The following is a 17,908-nucleotide window of genomic DNA, read 5'->3' on the forward strand; positions in this document are numbered from 1 at the left end:
AGACTATCCTCAGGAACACTGATAACAGGAATATCAACACAGTGATGGGTGGCATCTTGTGTGAACTTGGAAGACAATGACCACAGATGGACGGCAGCTTATCTCAGCTGGCCTCACACTAGTTTCCCTGGGGTGTTTTGTGATTACGCACATCCCGGCCCATTTGTCACTGATTGCAGTGAGGATCATGCTGTGAGTTATATCACCGAGGTGAAATATCATCAAGTTTTAGAGGAAACAAATCTACAAGATGCTCCATAAAAGTAATCTCTACGGTTTTGGCACCCACGTCTAGCAAGCATTGATGAGGCAAGCAGGAAACTTAATGAAAATAATACAAGGAAATCTTTTCATCAACACCCATCCCTAATGTCTAAGCTCTCAGGTCATTGTTTTTGCTTCTCTAGGTGAAGTCTGTATCTTCAGCCAACATAGGAAGCTCAGATTTTAAACAAGGCAGGCAGTAATTCTTAGCACATGGCCCCATCAGTTAAATGGTGCCAACTCTGACTCAATTAAGATGTAGTGGTTTTTAAATGTGTTTATATTATAACCTCTCTCTCCCTCATGCACAAGCAGATAGACACATACTCAGAGAAAATGAGTATTTAGTGTTTGTGATGTATCTACTTTTCTTCCATAGAAACATGTACTGAATAATTACATGTGATTAAAAATCTTTGTTTTATTGTCCAGGACAGCAAAGGAATTAATTTAGTGTTTTGCATTGACTTCCTTTTTCTTTTGACTTGAATACAAATGGCAATTTTGCAACATTATAATTATTTTACGTATAAAGAGAGCTAAAGATAAAAATAATTTTCTACCATGTTCCCTAAATGGTTCTGGTAAAGAAGTTAATAGAACCTTAGGGAAAGGATGAGCCTCAGGAACATAAATCCCACTAGGGTATATTTATCTAGGTAAGCATTTGCGTGATGGGTGTGTGAAGGCAGGGCTGGGGATAGGGTAGGGCAGGATATCCTCTTCATCAAACATTATACATTGCTTTCCTCATTATTAATGTAGCAGAGTAACACAAAATGTCCTGGCTCAAACTCTTACAGGACCATAAACTGAACCCACCCTTCAATTAGGTTCAAAGTAAAGTGATCATACAAGGAAACTTGTAATGTCCTGTCTAGAGAATGTGGCCAGATAATGAGGATTAAAAAATGGCCTGGTGGCATTGTGAATAGGTCAAAGTCCTTCTGCAAGGTGCAAGGGAAACATAAATGACCCAAACACTGGAAGAAAACATAGCTTAGTAGCAGAATTGTTTCTATTAGAATAGGCTCATTCTTCTCTAACTCTTAAGTAGTATTTCCTTCTGATTCCTTGAGTAAAAAAGCAAGAGTAGGCAGCAATGATCTCAAAATATGAGCAGGCATTTTACTAGAGCTTAGGTGCTTGGTAAGAGTTCAGTAAATGGTTGCTTTTTAAAAATCACCTGGTAGAAGGCTGGGGGCATAACTCAGTGGTAGAGTGCTTGTCTAGCCTGTGTTAGGCTCTGGGTTAAATCCTCAGTATTGCAATAAAAATGAGAATCACTTAGCAAGCAATAAATATATAGCAGGCACTGGAGATACAAAAATACAAAGAAAATGAAGATATGGCATTTGAACTCCAGGAATTTAAAATGGAATTAGAGGTGATAGATAATGCTAATTATGAGTAACAAATGCTTGGCAAATTGTTGCTCATGAAGCAAATCTGGCTCACTACTTGCTTTTGTAATCAAAGTTTTATTGGATTACAGCTGTGCTCATTCATTCTCCTATTGTCTATGCTGCTTTCACACCACCACAGCAGGTTTAATAGTCACAACAGAGATTGTTGGTGGGCAAATCTGAAATATTTACTACCCATATTCCACACAAAAAGTTGGCTAAGCCATAGTTTGCAATGATATCATACACATGGAAGTAAACACTGTATAAACAATTTTGCAACTAATTCTCATTGTTCATTGAGGTAATATATTATTATTCATAGTTTGTAGTTAGAAATGTAACTTAAAAATACCAAATTCTTTGGGTTCTCTATGTCACGTGGGCAGTAAACTGATCTTGATTTTGAAACCAGCCATTCTGATCTTATAGGTCACGCTCTTGGCTTATATACTCTATAGACAGGAGCTAAAATTATTTAATAGGGACAGATAAGTCTTTCTTAATATCCAAGTATCCAAGAAATAAGTTTAACTTATTTTCCTAAAGCTGAATTAAATTTATCACTTGTGTTTCTTTTTTTCTTTTTTATTGGTTCTTTTTAGTTATACATAACATTATGATTCATTTTGATATAATTATAGAAATATGGAATATAAAATTTTCTCTAATTCAGTTCTCAGTCTTTTCTCATTCCTTCCCTTCTCCCATTCTTGTTCCCTTCCCTCTACTCTACTATTTATTTATTAGATCTTTCTGCTATTATAGATTTTTTTATAGTTAGTGTCATGTGGATGTACATGATGGTGAGAGTCACTGTGCTGTGTTCATATATGTACATTGGTAAGTTAGGTCAGATTCATCTGCTGTTATTCCCTTATCCTGTGCCTTCTCCCTCCTCCTCTGTCCCCTTCATCTCCTCCACCAATCTTTCTTCGATTCTGATGGAATCTCCCATCTTTTCCCTTTCTCTCTCTCTCTTCTTTTTACCCCTTATTTTAGACCAGCTTCTGCAAATCAGAGAAAACTTTTGACCTTTGGCTTTCTGAGTCTTATTTGGCTTATTTCATTTAGCATGATAGACTCCAGTTCCATCCATTTACCAGCAAATGCCATAATACAATCCTTCTTTATGAATTAGTATTACTCCATTGCAATACTCCATTGTGTATGTATACATTATACATTCATCAGTTGAAGGGCATATATTGACTATTGTGGATTGTGCTGCTATAAGTATTGATGAGGCAACATCTCTATAGTATGCTGATTTTAGATCTTTTGTATATATATCAAGGAGTGGGATAGCTAAATCATGCGGTGGTTCTATTCCTAGTCTTTTGAGTATTTTTTTTCCTTGTTGGCAGAATTATATTCAAATTTAGACCAACAGCCACTTTAAAGTTTTCCATTTTTCTTTAACTGTTTGATTTTGGTTCTCAGGGCTACGATAGATTAATAGTAATAATGGTTATAATTCTTCACTCTTTATATATTCATGCCCTCCACCATGTAGCTATGCAGTGTATTTCCAACTGTGATGGGGTGCCCTTCTCCCCTGACTTAGCCATGTGACTTGTTTGATCTAAGGAGTATTTGTATTAGACATCACAGTGAGAGAGAAACACAAAGTCCTCAAGTATCTCTGCTACTGATGAGAGAATAGCTGGGATAAGCTACTTGGAGATGAGACACACGTAAAACAGAGCCAAGTCATCCGGTGCTTTCATCTGACAACCAGTTGATTTCCAGACAAGAAGAAACTCCGGGAAAACATGCACATTACTGTCTATTCTTGTATCCCACTGTGATGGTTAATCAGGATTGTTGATTGGATTGAGAGATACCTAGGATTAAGAGACTTCTGGGGGTGTTGATGAGAATGTTTCCAGAGGTGACTGGCATGTGGGACAGCACACAGAAGGTGGGGAGACTCACCCTAAAAGTTGGCAGCATTGTCTAATAGGTTAGGATCCAGGATAGGAAGAAAGGAGTAAGATGAAGGAAACCCTGGGACATAAAATCAATGCTTTTTGAGTAGTCAGCATCTAGCTGCTGTCATCTCCCAAGGACATTGGATTATAGCTTCTTCACTCTTCCCATGTGAATTCTCTCTAGGGTTTCTCCAGGCCACTTCCAGGCCTTCAGCCTTGGACTGGGGTTGCATCATTTGTACCTCCTATGCTAAGGCTCCAGCATCTTGAAATGTGCAGCTACCGGTTCCCCCAGCTCTGCTGTGTGCAACTGGCCATTGTCGTACTATCTACTTTGCATTAGAGATTGTTAGAGAAGTCGAACATTTTTTCCTATATTTGTTGATCATTAGTATGTCTTCTTGTGTGAAGTGCCTGTTCAAACTTTTTGCGCATTTATTAATTAGGTTATTTGTTTTTTTGCTATTACTTTCTTGAGTTGTTTACATGTCCTGGAGATTAATGCTGTATCTGAGGTGCATGTAGTAAAGATTTTCTCTGATTCTGTAGGCTCTTTCTTCATGCTCTTGATTGTTTCCTTTGCTGTGAAGAAGCTTTTTAGTTTGATACCATTCCATTTATTGATTCTTGATTTTACTTCCGGTGCTTTAGAAGTCTTGTTGAGGAAGTCTTTTCCTAAGCTGACATGATGGAGTCTACTATTTCTTCTAGTAGGTGGAAAGTTTATGGTTTAACACCTGGGTCTTTGATCCACTTTGAGTTGAGTTTTGTGCAGGGTGAGAGATAGGGGTTAAATTTCATTCTACTATATGGATTTTGAATTTTCCCTGCACCATTTGTTGAAGAGGCTCTCTTTTCTTCATTGTGTATTTTTGATGCCTTTGTGTGTTATGAGATAACTGTATTTAGGTGAATTTGTCTCTGTCTTCTATTTTATTCCAGGTCTTCCTGCCTGTTTTGGTGCAAATATCATGCTGTTTTGTTCCTATATCTCTGTAGTATAATTTAAGATATGGCCTTGTGTTGTCTCCTGTTTTGCTTTTTCTCACTAAGTATTGCTTTGGCTATTCTAAGCCTCTTATTTTTCCAAATGAATCATGACTATTTTTAATATTGCTATGAAGAATGTCATTGGAAGCTTAATAGGAAGTGCATTAGAATTGTATAGCACTTTTGGTAGTGTGGCCATTTTTAAAAAATATTTTTTTAGTTGTAGTTGGACACAATGTCTTTATTTATTTATTTATTTTTATGTGGTGCTGAGGATCAAACCCATTGCCTCACATGTGCGAGGTGGACACTCTACCAATGAGCTACAGCCCCAGCCCAGTATGGCCATTTTGATAATATTAATTCTGCTTATTCAAGAATATGGAAAATATCTCCAACTTCTAAGGTCTTCTTCAATTTCTTTCATTAGTGTTCTATAATTTTTCTTTTAGAAATCTTTCACCTCTCTTGTTAGATTGATTCCTATGTATGTGTTTTTTTAGGTTGTGGTGGATTGGATAGTTTTCCTTATTTCTCTTTCAACTGATTCATCCTTGGTATATAAGAATGCAATTGATTTATTGGATGTTAATTTTGTATCCTGCTATTTTGCTGAATTTATTTATGAGTTCTAGAAGTTTTCTCGTGTAGTTTATTGCTCTTCTAAATGTAGGATCATGTCATTGGCAAACAGAATTTGAGCTATTCTTTTCCTATTTGAATCAATTTAATTTCCTTCTTTTGCTTAGCTGCTCCAGTTAGAGTTTCAAGAACTGTGTTGAATAGAAATTGTGAAAGATGTCATCCATTGCTTGTTCCAGTTTTTAGAGTAAATGATTTCAGTTATTCTTCATTTAAAATGATGTTGGCCTTGGGTTTGTCATATATAGCTTTTACAATGTTGGGGTATGTTCCTACTATCTCTAAGTTTTTCTAGTGTTTCAAACATGAAGGGATGTTGTATTTTGTCAAATGATTTTTCTGCATCTATTGAGGTGATCATGTGATTCTTGTCTATAAGTGCTTTTATGTAGTAAATTACATTTATTGATTTCTGTATGTTGAACCAAACTTGAATCCCTGGAATTAAACCCATACATAAAATATTTCAATCATCAATGACTGAATACACATTTTTCTCAATAGTATGTTTCTAAAATAGACCATATTTTAGGCCACAAAGCAACCCTTGGCAAACACACACACACACACACACACACACACACACACACACAAAATAGAACTAATACCTTGCATTCTGTCAGATCATAATGGAATGAAATTAAAAAGCAAAGATAAAATTTAAAAAAACAGAAGCTACTCTAACACTTAGAGGTTAAATTCTATGCTATTGAATGATGAAGAGATAGCAGGAGAAATCAGAGGTGAAATAAAAAAGTATTTAGAGGTAAATGAGAATAGTGATATATCAGATCTCTGGGACACTATGAAGATAATTCTAAGAGGAAAGTTGATATCACTGAGATCGTAAATTAAAAGAAAGGCATCAAACAAGTGACATTACATCTCAAGGCCCTAGGAAAAGAAGAATAAAACACTGAAATCAGTAGAAGACAGGAAATAATTAAAATCATAGCCAATGACCAATGAAATTGAAGATGCTATCAAAAGCCTACCAGCAAAGAAAAGCCCCAGGGCCACATGGATACACAGCTGAGTTCTACAAGACCTATAATGAAGAACTAATGCCTATACTCTACAAATTATTTTGTGAAATAAAAAAAGAGGGAACACTTCCAAACTCATTCTATGAGGCCAATATCACCCTGATACCAAAACCAGACAAAGACATATCAAGGAAAGAAAACTTCAGACCAATAACCCTGATGAACACAGATGCAAAAATTCTTAAAACTGGCTGGCAAATTGCATACAAAAACACATTAAAAAGATAGTGCACCATGACCAAGTGGATTTCAATAATCCTCTTTCATGAAATAATAGAATAAATAGAAAAGAAAACCAAGAGGGATATAAAAGACAAACAATTCTATCAAATAATTTGATATGTGATATTTGTAGAACAACTCCCTCAACAACAGCAGAATACATCTTCTTTTCAGATTTACACGTTAAATTGACCAACTCTTCATAGTTTTAAATTTTAAACATCATAGAATGTGTTCTCTGACCATGGCAAAATTAAATTAGAAATTAATAATATACACTAGTGAAATTCTAAAATCTTAGAAAGTTAAGCAACATATTCTTATATGACCACAGACTCAACTAATAATAAGGGAAAACAGCAAATACTTTGAAGTGAATCAACATAAAGATAAGTATGACAAAATGTGAGGGCTTCAGCTAAAATAGTGCTTAAAAGGAAATATACAGTTTTAAAAGTGTATTTTAGAAAAGAAGAAATTGCTAACATCACATCAATGATACTATATTCCACATTAAGAAGTGAAATAAACTGGGCATGGTGGCACATACTTGTAATCTTAGCCTCTAAGTAGGTTGAGGCAAGAGAATGGCAAGTTCAAAGCCAGCCTCAGCAACTTAGTGAGACCCTCAGCAACTTAGAAAGACCCTGTCTCAAAATACTAATTAAAATAAAAAAGAGCTGGGTATGTAGGTCAGTGATTAAATGTCCCTGGGTTCAATCCCAGCAAAACAAACAAAAACAATCTCATTGGTGTGAACATTATGAAAACCAAAATTAACTACTTTTTCAAAGTTCCACACTACTTGAATTATAACGGATATCTAACATTCTAAATATTTACCCATTGAGCATTGTGATGTGTATCATCTCAACAGTGAGATAAGTTTAGCCAGTGAGTTTACAGGTCCAAATTTTGTATTTTTCACCACATATTTAGTCATTTCTTATCTGCTACCAAGGATATGACATAGGAACTCTCCTCTTGACAGTGCTTGAGTTTGAACAGTCTTCATCTAATGATGAAATATATCTGTAGTATTATATTGCTATATGACAGTAACAGTATATTAAGATATAATTCCTTCAAAACAATTCCATAAGAAAATTTTGAGGATAAAATGTCAAAATGTAAATGCAACTGAAATGAAGAACAAAACAGACAGAATTCAATTGTTATAGTCAGAAGACTTAGTTCTCTGCAGCATTAAATTTATGTGAGTTGATTATTAAATTAATTGCAAAGACATATTATTGCACTGGGATCTGGGGTCGTCTTAACTTTGTGTTCTCATCATGATGCAGGCTAAAATTATTCTTTTATTAACATGAGTGTGATAGCAAAGGGCTTCTCTCAGTATCCCCAGAGAACTAGTCATTATCATATAATATTCATGACTATTATAGTTTAACTACATTATTTCAACAAGATATTTTTTTAACCTGTTGGGAGAGAGTTAAGATAAGCTGAATTTCTGACTTTGTTTTCTCTACTCTATGTAGAATGATTTGTTAATATTCATATTAACATTTATTTAACTGCTGGCTTTGATTTTCATTAAGAGCATGTTGCTTTAATTGCCTAATGCCTTACATAATCGTAAGGTCATAGGTTGATCAGACTCGGGCAGAAGTGAGATGTATTCCATCCTGCCTCCTGACAGGGTTCCTACCAGCCCAGTCAGTGCCTGAGTCCTGCATTAGATACACCTAGTGAACTAAGATATTACCCTCAGAAGACCAGGCAAATAGCAAATGTAGAAGTTAGACTTAGCCAGTGAGTACAGAAATGCACACCTAAAATCCCAGCAGTTTGAGAGGCTGAGGCAGGAGGATCACAAGTTCAAAGCCAGCCTCAGCAAAAGCAAGGCACTAAGCAACTCAGTGAGACCCTGTCTCTGAATAATATAAAATAGGTCTGGGGATGTGGCTCAGTGGTCAAGTGCCCCTGAGTTCAATCCTGGTACTAAAAAAAAAAAATTAGACTTAGAACTCATTAAACAGTTCTGCCTCATAATTTTCTTGGAGAAGAAAGGAGGGAATGGTTGCACCCACTTGTGATCTGTGGATCCCTGCAAGGTCAGGTGGTTTTGTGCAGGTAAGCATAGGTATTTACAGAGAGAAACTCGAGGGAGGAAAGGGATGATGAAAGTCAAGAGGTATACTGATATCAGGGATTTTCTACACTTACAAATTGGCTGCCACCTGAAATTGTATCTTTCTTTCTTTTTCTTTTCTTTCTTTCTTTCTTTTTCTTTTTTTTTTTTTTTTTTTTTTTTTTGGTACTGAGGATTGAACCCAGGGGCACTCTATATTTCCAGTTCTTATATTTTTCATTTTGAAACAAGGTCTACCTAAGTTGCCTATGGCTGGCCTTGAACTGAGTAAAGTTCAGCATTTGATGCTAAATTCATTTTAAAGAAGATAAAGTCCATTTCCATATTCCTTTCTGAAGACTTATGAAGTTTACATTTTCCAAAAAGACTTTAGGGATTAGAGCTCTGACCGCTTTGTTTTCAACAATGCTCATGAACTTGATTCTCCATGGTTTGAGTATCTTTCTGGGAATTGTTTGTATCTAAAGGTTGGCTCTCAACTGGATTAGGAAGTCTCCGAGTGCATCAGTCAAGTTACCTCTTAATGAATTCTCAGATAGCATCTATTATGAATTCTACATACAAGCACAAAATGTTAAATACAATACCTAGATTAATCACTAGCAAATTCCCTTTGATCATTAACATATTTTCTCTTCTTCTCATTAAAACATCATATATTTTCCTTCACCTTCCTCCTAGTCACCTGCTCACTACCTTTTCTTTTTGAGTGTGGAAGACAGTATTTGCAGAATTTTGTCCTTCATCCTGCTGATTCTTTATTCCTTGTATTTATCCACAAGGCTACAACTGGCACATTTCCAGTACTTTTTCTTCATATAAGACACAGAAAAATGATATAAAGCAGGATTATCCTAATAGTATAAGCAACAGGAAGGAGTGAACTGTAATAAAACCCGTTCAATCATGAAGACTAAGGGTTGAACAGAGTCTTCCTGTGAGTGTGTGTGTGTGTGTGTGTGCGTGTGTGTACTTGTGTGTACTCTAAATTAGTCTCAAGCAGAGGTCTCCTATTACACACAGTTAACTCCAGGGAGTCTTCCATAAATCCTGGTGATAAACTTTCTCCTTCAGGTTCATATAGCTAGTTTAGCATCACTAAATGAGATCCCTTATAGGTATAAAGGGCTAATATCACAAAATCTATATGAACTCCATTTTTCACTTTCCTCATCATGTCAGATAGGATAAAGGACTAAAAATAAAACAGTAACTGTCCATGCATGGGCATTGTGTTTTTGGATAAAAGAAGGAAAGGCCAAGATGAGGCAAAATGGAAACTTCCTACCTGTTTTGCAGTGGTCTCTCCCACTTTCCTGTCTTCTAGCCCTTCAGTATTTATGGTCCTCATAGTCCCCTGGTTGCCCTTTTGAGTTTTTCTATAGTTCTGAGTTGATTCTATCTTCTTATCTTTCCTATAAAAAAGATTTCCGTTTTGTCTCAAAGTTTAGAGAGATACAAAATTTGACAGAAACCATTGCTTGTTAATCTTTAAATCTTGGAGAACTATGCTTTAAATTAGTTTTTGGGGAAATATATAAGTAAAAAGGGACCCTTTCACACTAATTTGAGAATAAGGTGCCTTGATTTACCATTTTCTCATGTCTCCTCTTGGAAGCTGAAAACAGGCCATCTTCAGGTCACCCTGTGCCTTTAATATTGGACTTGGGGAAGATATAACAGGGAAAAGATTATTGTATCATACATACTCAATGCCTGCTTTGTCTTGATGCTAGCAATCAAGATTAAATGCTTTTGTCTTTCTGGTGTTGAGCACCTCCATCTGCCATAAGGGACAACTTCATTTGCAGTTAGGAGAAAATTGTCCCCAGCTCTCCTGTGTTTCTGCACATCTTGTGAGAAGAAGTGTTGAGAGCCACAGCTGAAGGGGCCCCAGCAAACTTCCAGCTGCCAGCAAACTTCTAGTTGCCAGCAAACTTCTAGCTGCCAGCTGATTGGCTCCTCTGCTGTGATGCTCATTGGGCTGTTTCCTTGCCCTTTCAGACCACGGAGCTGCTCATTGGGGGACTTTTTTTGGCTCTGCCCACACGACCCAGCCAATCGGCCTCAAGAGCAGGAGGGGGGGTGGTGGTGTGTGAGAGGCTGTGGGAAGCCGGTGGTGGCAGTTGGGCTCTGAGGGAATTCCTGAAGTGCTCATGTGGTGTGGTGTTTGTGTTCTAAAAATAAAGTTTGTTTCTCCTTGATAAGTGGCTCATGAATTGTGCCCAGCCAGACTGCGGCAAAGAAGCACAAATGGCTTTTGGTTTTGGACTTTCATTCCCAATTATTTGTATGTCTTGGAAGATCAAGATGGTGTCTCCCTCTAGAACACAGAGATTTGTATGCTGACCAAGATAATACAGAGAGTGTCTTCCTGCAGGGCAGAAGATGGGCATATTTTCCTGCACTCTATTCTGAAAGATTGAATTTCCTAAACTCAGGATTTTGAAGCACTCTTTTGCTCTCATGGGATTTGTAGGCATAAGGAACTAGTGCCAACATTAAGGTTATGCTACATGTTCTGTTACATAAGTAATAAGTTCTTGCTTCAACACAGGAGTTTCTAGTCTTCTGCAAGAATCCATGAAGCTGTTGCAGGCTAGGTTGAGTAAAACTTCAGATACTTCACAATTCTTGATGTCATACAATTGCCTTTAGAGGCTTTTTCAAATGGTAACCAGGAACAACACACTCCATTACCAAGGGATGTAAGGTTCTAGTTTACTCAAGTATTTACTCCATGACAAGACAATTATATAGGCTCATGCAGAAGAGAAAAGTTGGACCCTTACCTCACAATGTGTACAGAATAATTTCAAAATGTATCCAATACCTAAATGTAAGAACAAAATGGTAAGAAAACAGAGGTCAATCTTGGCAAATATACAGAAGGACAAAGTATTTGCAAGCTATGTATCTAAAAAGGAACTTATATCCAGAATATAAAAGTGACACTTTACTACTCAATAGTAAAAGGATAACTCAGGTAAAAAAAAATCAGAGTAGATTTTTCAAAAACATGAACAGACTTTATCAAATAGGAAACATAAATGGACAATTGGCACATCAACATTAATTAGTCTTCAGGAGAATTCAAATCAAAATGAGATACCACTGTATACCCACTAGGATGGCTATCAATAGAAATTCAGATAACCACAAGTACTGGTTAGGATGTAGAGAAATTAGAACCCTCCTACATTGCTGGTGGGAACGTGAAATGGCACAGCCGCTTTGGAAAACCCTGTGGGAGCTACTCAGAAAATTAAACAGACTTACCATATGACCTAGAAAATGATCCAGTCCTAAGAGTGTACCCGAAATTATAGAAAACAGATATTCAAATATATAATTGTAAAATTAAGTAATAGTACCTATCCCAAAGGTAGGGTATAAATTATGTAACATTTTTTTTTTGCTTTTTAATAAAATGTTGTAGATGTCTAACACTCTTTATAAGACTACGTGCACTCGACACTTGTTATCTTCAGCTATGTAATTCTAAGAAACAAAGTCTTGTTCAATATCTTGAGCATCAATATTTCAGAGACCTTGTTTTCTCAGCTTGATATTTCAGTTAAAACCAGACATACTTCAGCAATAGCCACATTTTTCAACATTTTTAAACTATGATTTTATGCATAAACTTGTTATTACAGAATTTCACATAATCCTGTTTATTTGCCAAAGAATACTTAGAGCTTATTTCATCTTTCCTATGATTATTTCTTTTACTTTGCAGTCTGCATAATATATCAACCATAGGAACTCAGCATGAATTCCATATTTTAATATCACTGTAAGAATGATGGTTGACAAGAGGAATTCCCTTAATGCTCTGACAAGAGATTTAATGAAAAAATAGAAGCATTTTCTGTTTCCTCTATTTTACAAACAAACTAATTTTTAGGAACCTTACTTATACTTTTCTGCATGAATGTTCTTGCCACGAAAAATAGAAAATTATGTTGTCCATTATTATGATGCTATGATTTTATCATTCCAAATCCAGACAGGTCACAAAATAAAATTTATAGTACTGTCAAGAAAACTATATCAATATTAAATATTTTATAACTTCAAGTACCTTCTTTCTCATGCTCCAAAATTTAATTGGTTGATATCAAGTCATTTTTTCAACAACGGCCCTTGATAATACTGGTAAAGAAAACAAGAGTGAACAAAATAAATATTCTCCTCCTCATTGATATTGTAATTCAGAGAAGAAAAATAAGGAATAAAAAGAGTATCACCATTGCATTGTTGTAAATACAATAAATGCATTGATGGCAAAATATGTAATAGTGAAATTTAAATTACTTTTGTCGAAGGCAGTGTGTAGGAAGATAGAAAATATTTTATCAGAGGATATTTAATTTCACATTTTTGGTTAATTCATGGCAATAGTCTTATTTGAATTTTCTCTTACTTAAAATGATTGTTTTTATAATTTTGTTGCTCAGAATAATTTTGGCCATCTTGCATGATGGAGAATTTAGTGGACTCTATAAAACTTTTCTTTTCAATTTATTGATATGTTCAGGTACCATTTCCTGAGGATATTTTTTACTTTATCTATAGGCATTCATGTGTCTACCAGAATATAAAAGAGTCTCATTCCCATCATGTTATACTAAAGTTGGGGAGTCATAAAGTTTACAGTTGAACCTATCAACTTCCATTCCATGTGGATATATGCATAAAAATAATTTAGACAACAACATTGCTGAAATTTATTGATCACTGACTACATTCCAGGAACAAATCTTTAAATACTAGCCCAATTTATTACCCCAATAATCATGAGATGGTCACAACTATTATTTCATTCTATAGATGTGGAGAGTAAGGTAGCAAGATGGTAAATAAATTTCTCAAGGTCACTCAAATTGGGAAAGTTTTCACCTTGTAACTTCAGCCATTGTTGAAAAATAAAGTCTACACTTATAACTATTCTACTGAACAGCTTCAGAGAAATTATGGGCAGACAGGCATGGTGACACATGCCTGTAATCCCAGTGGTTTAGGAAGTGAGGCCAGAGAATTGCAGGTTCAAGGCCAACATCAGCAACTTTGTGAGACCCTAAGCAACTTAGTGAGATGCGATCTCAAAATAAAAAATAAAAAAGGGATGGGGATGTAGTTAAGTGGTTAAATGCCCCTGGTACCAAAAACAAACAAACAAGTAAAGAAAAGAAAAGAAAAGAAAAAAAGAATCATGGGCAGATTGGCTCACTTGCAAATTAAAATTAGTTACCATGTTTTCAAAATTTAATTATCATGTTTTCTTTATAGGTCCTCAACTTTTGTAGTATGTTGCCATTTTAACAAAAGTCTGGTCCTCTGAATGACAAGCATATGGCATTAAAAGTAAAGGAAACAGGAAAATATAGTGAAAACAATTTATAGCGCTTTCTAAATTTTTTAAAAACAAAATCATTATTCAATCTCTGTTTCTTAAATATACATCAGGACTAAAAGAAAGTAAATTACAGAGCAGCAACATGGAAATATCCATGTTCAGGTTATTTTCCTTGAAATACTATTTTATGTTGTGGTGAGTAAAAGTGAAATAAGATAAGGAACTGGATCAACTCCAAATCTTCCCTGAAGATCCTTCCTAGCCATGTTCCCTCAGTCTAGTTTTCATTGCATCTGATGAACCTCAGCTTGAGTCTCCAATGGTTGTCATGAGGTGAACAGCTTTTCAGCATTTGTATTGTCATAATTATTACTTAATGTTTATTAGGTTTCTGAGCTTTCAGTGTGCTGTTGATGACACATTTTTTGTAGTGTTTTTTTAAAATTTTTATCCAGTATGGAGTATTATACAGAGTCTTGCTTACTTTTCTGCACTTGGTTTACTATTTCTGCTTTTCTCATTCAGGGTAGACTCCCTGAGGCTTGACAGGAAAGAACTGCAGTGTATCTTGAAATATTCCCACTATTTTTTTAAAGGTGATTCTCATAGACAATTTTCAAATTTTATGGGTTATATGTGCATGATGGTGTACCCTTTAGAATAAGTTGATAAAACTGGCAGAAAATTAACAAATATGATTTATGTATAGAGTTTTTCTTACAGCATTATTTGCAATAGCGAAATATAAGGAATATCTCAAATATCCCTATTAGGAGACTCATTGAATGAGTTTTAATGTATCCAGATAGTAGTGCACTATCCAGTTATACAATAGAATAAAGAATATCTTTATATACTGCTATATATATATATAATTTCAGGATGCATTAAGTAAAAAATCAGATTGTATTGTGTTTACAATACAATCAATTTGAGTATGTCTACATACACACAATTTGTGTGTGCATGTGTGCACTTGTTTATATTGTCAGGGAAGAAACAACAGAAGGCTATTCCAAAAGCTAATATAAATATGTATATAGAGCGTGAGAAGACAGGAGAAAAAAGGCAGGACAGGCAGCTGGTATTCTCAAACTTTTTTTTTTTTTTTTTTTTGCTTTGGAGCTACGCATTATCTTACAAACTAATAAGAACAAAAGGAAAAGAAAAATAAACAAAGCTATCTCCCATCCCAAGAAAAAATCTAAAACTAACTAAAATAAATGTTAGCTGATTGCAAACAAATCTGAATAATAATATGGCAATAAAGTGCTAACCAGTGCAGACAGTTAGATAGATGAGACAATTTATTTTTATTGGGAAGTATTATCAAGGAGAAAAAATGTTAGCCTTTTCTCTATGTGTCATTAGATTTTAAATCAATTGCTGAGCTTTTGATATTTGCCATGAACGTGATCTAACATTAGAAAATGTTTTTGCATCCTCTGGGTATAAGAGAAGCTAAACAGCATATGAAACATGCACCCAAATATTTCCAGAATGATCAAAGTGTAGGAGGGAATGATCCTGGCTCCCATTTGCCTTGCCTCTACTGACTTCTCAAGTTCCTTGCTTGTCAGGGTTATAAAATCCGTCATGTTATCAGATTTCGTGGGTTTATAACAAGGATGACCCCAGCAAGTTTCCCCTTTGTCTGATGGCTCGCTCATACATTCATCCATGGCTGTCAAACACAAGTAGGTGGAGGTTCCTGCTCACTTCCAGATGTTGTGATAAATATTGCTTGGCTTGCTGATCTTCTTGGGCTTTGAAGAGTTATTCCTGATGGCCCCGAATTTTATTCCAGACTTTTACCTACCTTATAAAAATAATTGTTAGGACTAACATTTTAAAAAGGTTTTGTCCTTTTCTACACTACAAATTGTTCCATTAAGTGACAAAATATAAATGGAGATGAGTCGAAACATTTACTCAAAGCAGAACAAAGGGCAATTACTGTATCACAAATGATAATTTATGGAGTATAATTGATAAACACCTGAGGAATTGCTAGTAATTTAGAAAAGTTTAATTACTCTGAAGACAGTTGTATCAAAAAGGAGCGTGGTGTGTAAATCGATCTGCCAGTAGTTTGCAACTTGGAGAATCAATCACCTTTGTGGATAAACCCAGCTTCTTTGTACTTGTTTCAACAAATTGAAAAGAAGCACTACAAAAATTCTTTGAAGATTTCTGAATGAAATTAACTGAAAATAAAGCTTTTGCCATAAATTTTTACTTGATTTCTCCCCTAGATACACAGCGATTGTTCTCAGCATTTTATCTTCTCCATAGTGAAAGAACTTTGATTCTAGTTGTGCTTAGAAAATAGCCACAAAAGATAAAATATGGTATTATTTCTTTTCCAAAACCATGGAAACACATAAATTTTTCTTATTTTGTCAACAGTGACAGAATTACTGGTTTGAATAATTTTCTTTGATTTAAAAAATATTTGGAACCAAAAGGATATGGACAGTATTTGTTATATCAAAATATTTCCAAAACATCTCTGCAAAAAGATTTTAAAGTTTGAAAATATGTGGAATCTGCCAAAATGTTTGCAAATTTTATTATCACAATGTAGATTAGTAGGTATTATCTTATACATTTAGAGTTAAACTTGATTTCCCCAAATATCTAACTTCGTTTTTCAATATAATACAGGTAATTCTGTGCATATTGTTGATGATAGCCTTTTTTATGAGCAATAGTTCAAAAACTTTTTACATCATGTTATTACTTCTTATATAAATTATCTTCCTTTGGATGTGTGGATTTATAATCTTATCACTTTTCCTGAACCTCCAAAACCAGTTATAATCCTGAGGATTTATCCATAAGAACTAAATAGCAATTTGGTAAATATTTTATCCCTCTTATCATCTAAATGAAATGGGCTAAGATATCAGCAGTATGCGTTCTTAGAGTGCTTAATACAGTGGGAGCGGATGCTTTAATCCTTTGTTAATTTTTTATTATCACCGAACAGAACACACACACACACACACACACAGACACACACACACACACACACACACACACACACACACAAAAGTCAGCTGAAAGAGTTAGATGCTGGCAACCTTAGCAAATATAAAAAGAATGTAAACCAAAAGGACCAGGTAGGAGTCAACTGCTGTGTACCAAGTGGCACCAATACAGTCAGTGACAGGGCTGACTTTGCACAGTCACATAAAGAACAGGTATTTGTGCCCCAAACTCAGAGAAGGATGAATTGTTTCACTGGAACTCAAATAATCATAGTAACAATAATAATGATCAGAAGAAGTAGTTGTAATACTGGACTCTGTTAGCATTGTAGTTCTGTTGGCAGAATAGCCAGAGAGTAAGATTGTGGGCTCTGAGCTTGCCTAGAGGGATTCTATGACTGGGTCAAGTGCACTAGCTGCTCAATTTCATGTTTTCCTCTTCTGTAAACTAGTCTATAATTATAGCACCTGTTTGACAGGTATTATTGTGAAAATTAATGATTTCAATTATCTATGCCCTTAAAAAGTGCCTGGGACATAGTAAACTCTCAATAAGCTCTCAATAAACTCTCAATAAACTCTTCTTCCCTAGGAAACGGAACAGTAATGTGGCACTTTGCCAAAACTATAAAATGTAACATAGGCGTGAGGCAAACAACCCTTTTATCTATTTTTAAACACGTTTCAAGAAAGGATGAGGACAGACTTGGTAATATTCTGCAAGAATTATATGTAAAGAAATGTTACTATATTTCTATTGATGACAATTGAAAATATAACTCTTAGTTTAAAGTCTCATAAAAATATCAAAACTTTACAGAAAATATCAAAAGGGACCAAGTTAGATTTTAGGGAGATGTTCTCAGGGAAGGGGTGTCAATCTAAGATAACTTTAGCAAATGGGAGGAGCTTAGGCAGCAGTCAGTATTGATG

General features: G+C 35.1%; 1 long non-coding RNA gene across 1 annotated transcript in view; it reads right to left on the minus strand.

Moving 5' to 3' along the window:
• The window catches only part of LOC144370585 (uncharacterized), a 45,975-nt gene that overhangs the window by 10,568 nt on the left and 17,499 nt on the right, over positions 1 to 17,908 (minus strand). Inside the window, exons 2-3 of the long non-coding RNA XR_013430499.1 lie at positions 11,413 to 11,453; positions 9,909 to 10,035 (exon numbers count right to left, since the gene is read on the minus strand). This is a non-coding gene — a long non-coding RNA (uncharacterized LOC144370585). The remainder of the gene's footprint in view (positions 1 to 9,908; positions 10,036 to 11,412; positions 11,454 to 17,908) is intronic.

This window comes from Ictidomys tridecemlineatus, chromosome 14 (assembly GCF_052094955.1).
Source record: "Ictidomys tridecemlineatus isolate mIctTri1 chromosome 14, mIctTri1.hap1, whole genome shotgun sequence".
Classification (NCBI taxonomy): Eukaryota; Metazoa; Chordata; class Mammalia; order Rodentia; family Sciuridae; genus Ictidomys; species Ictidomys tridecemlineatus.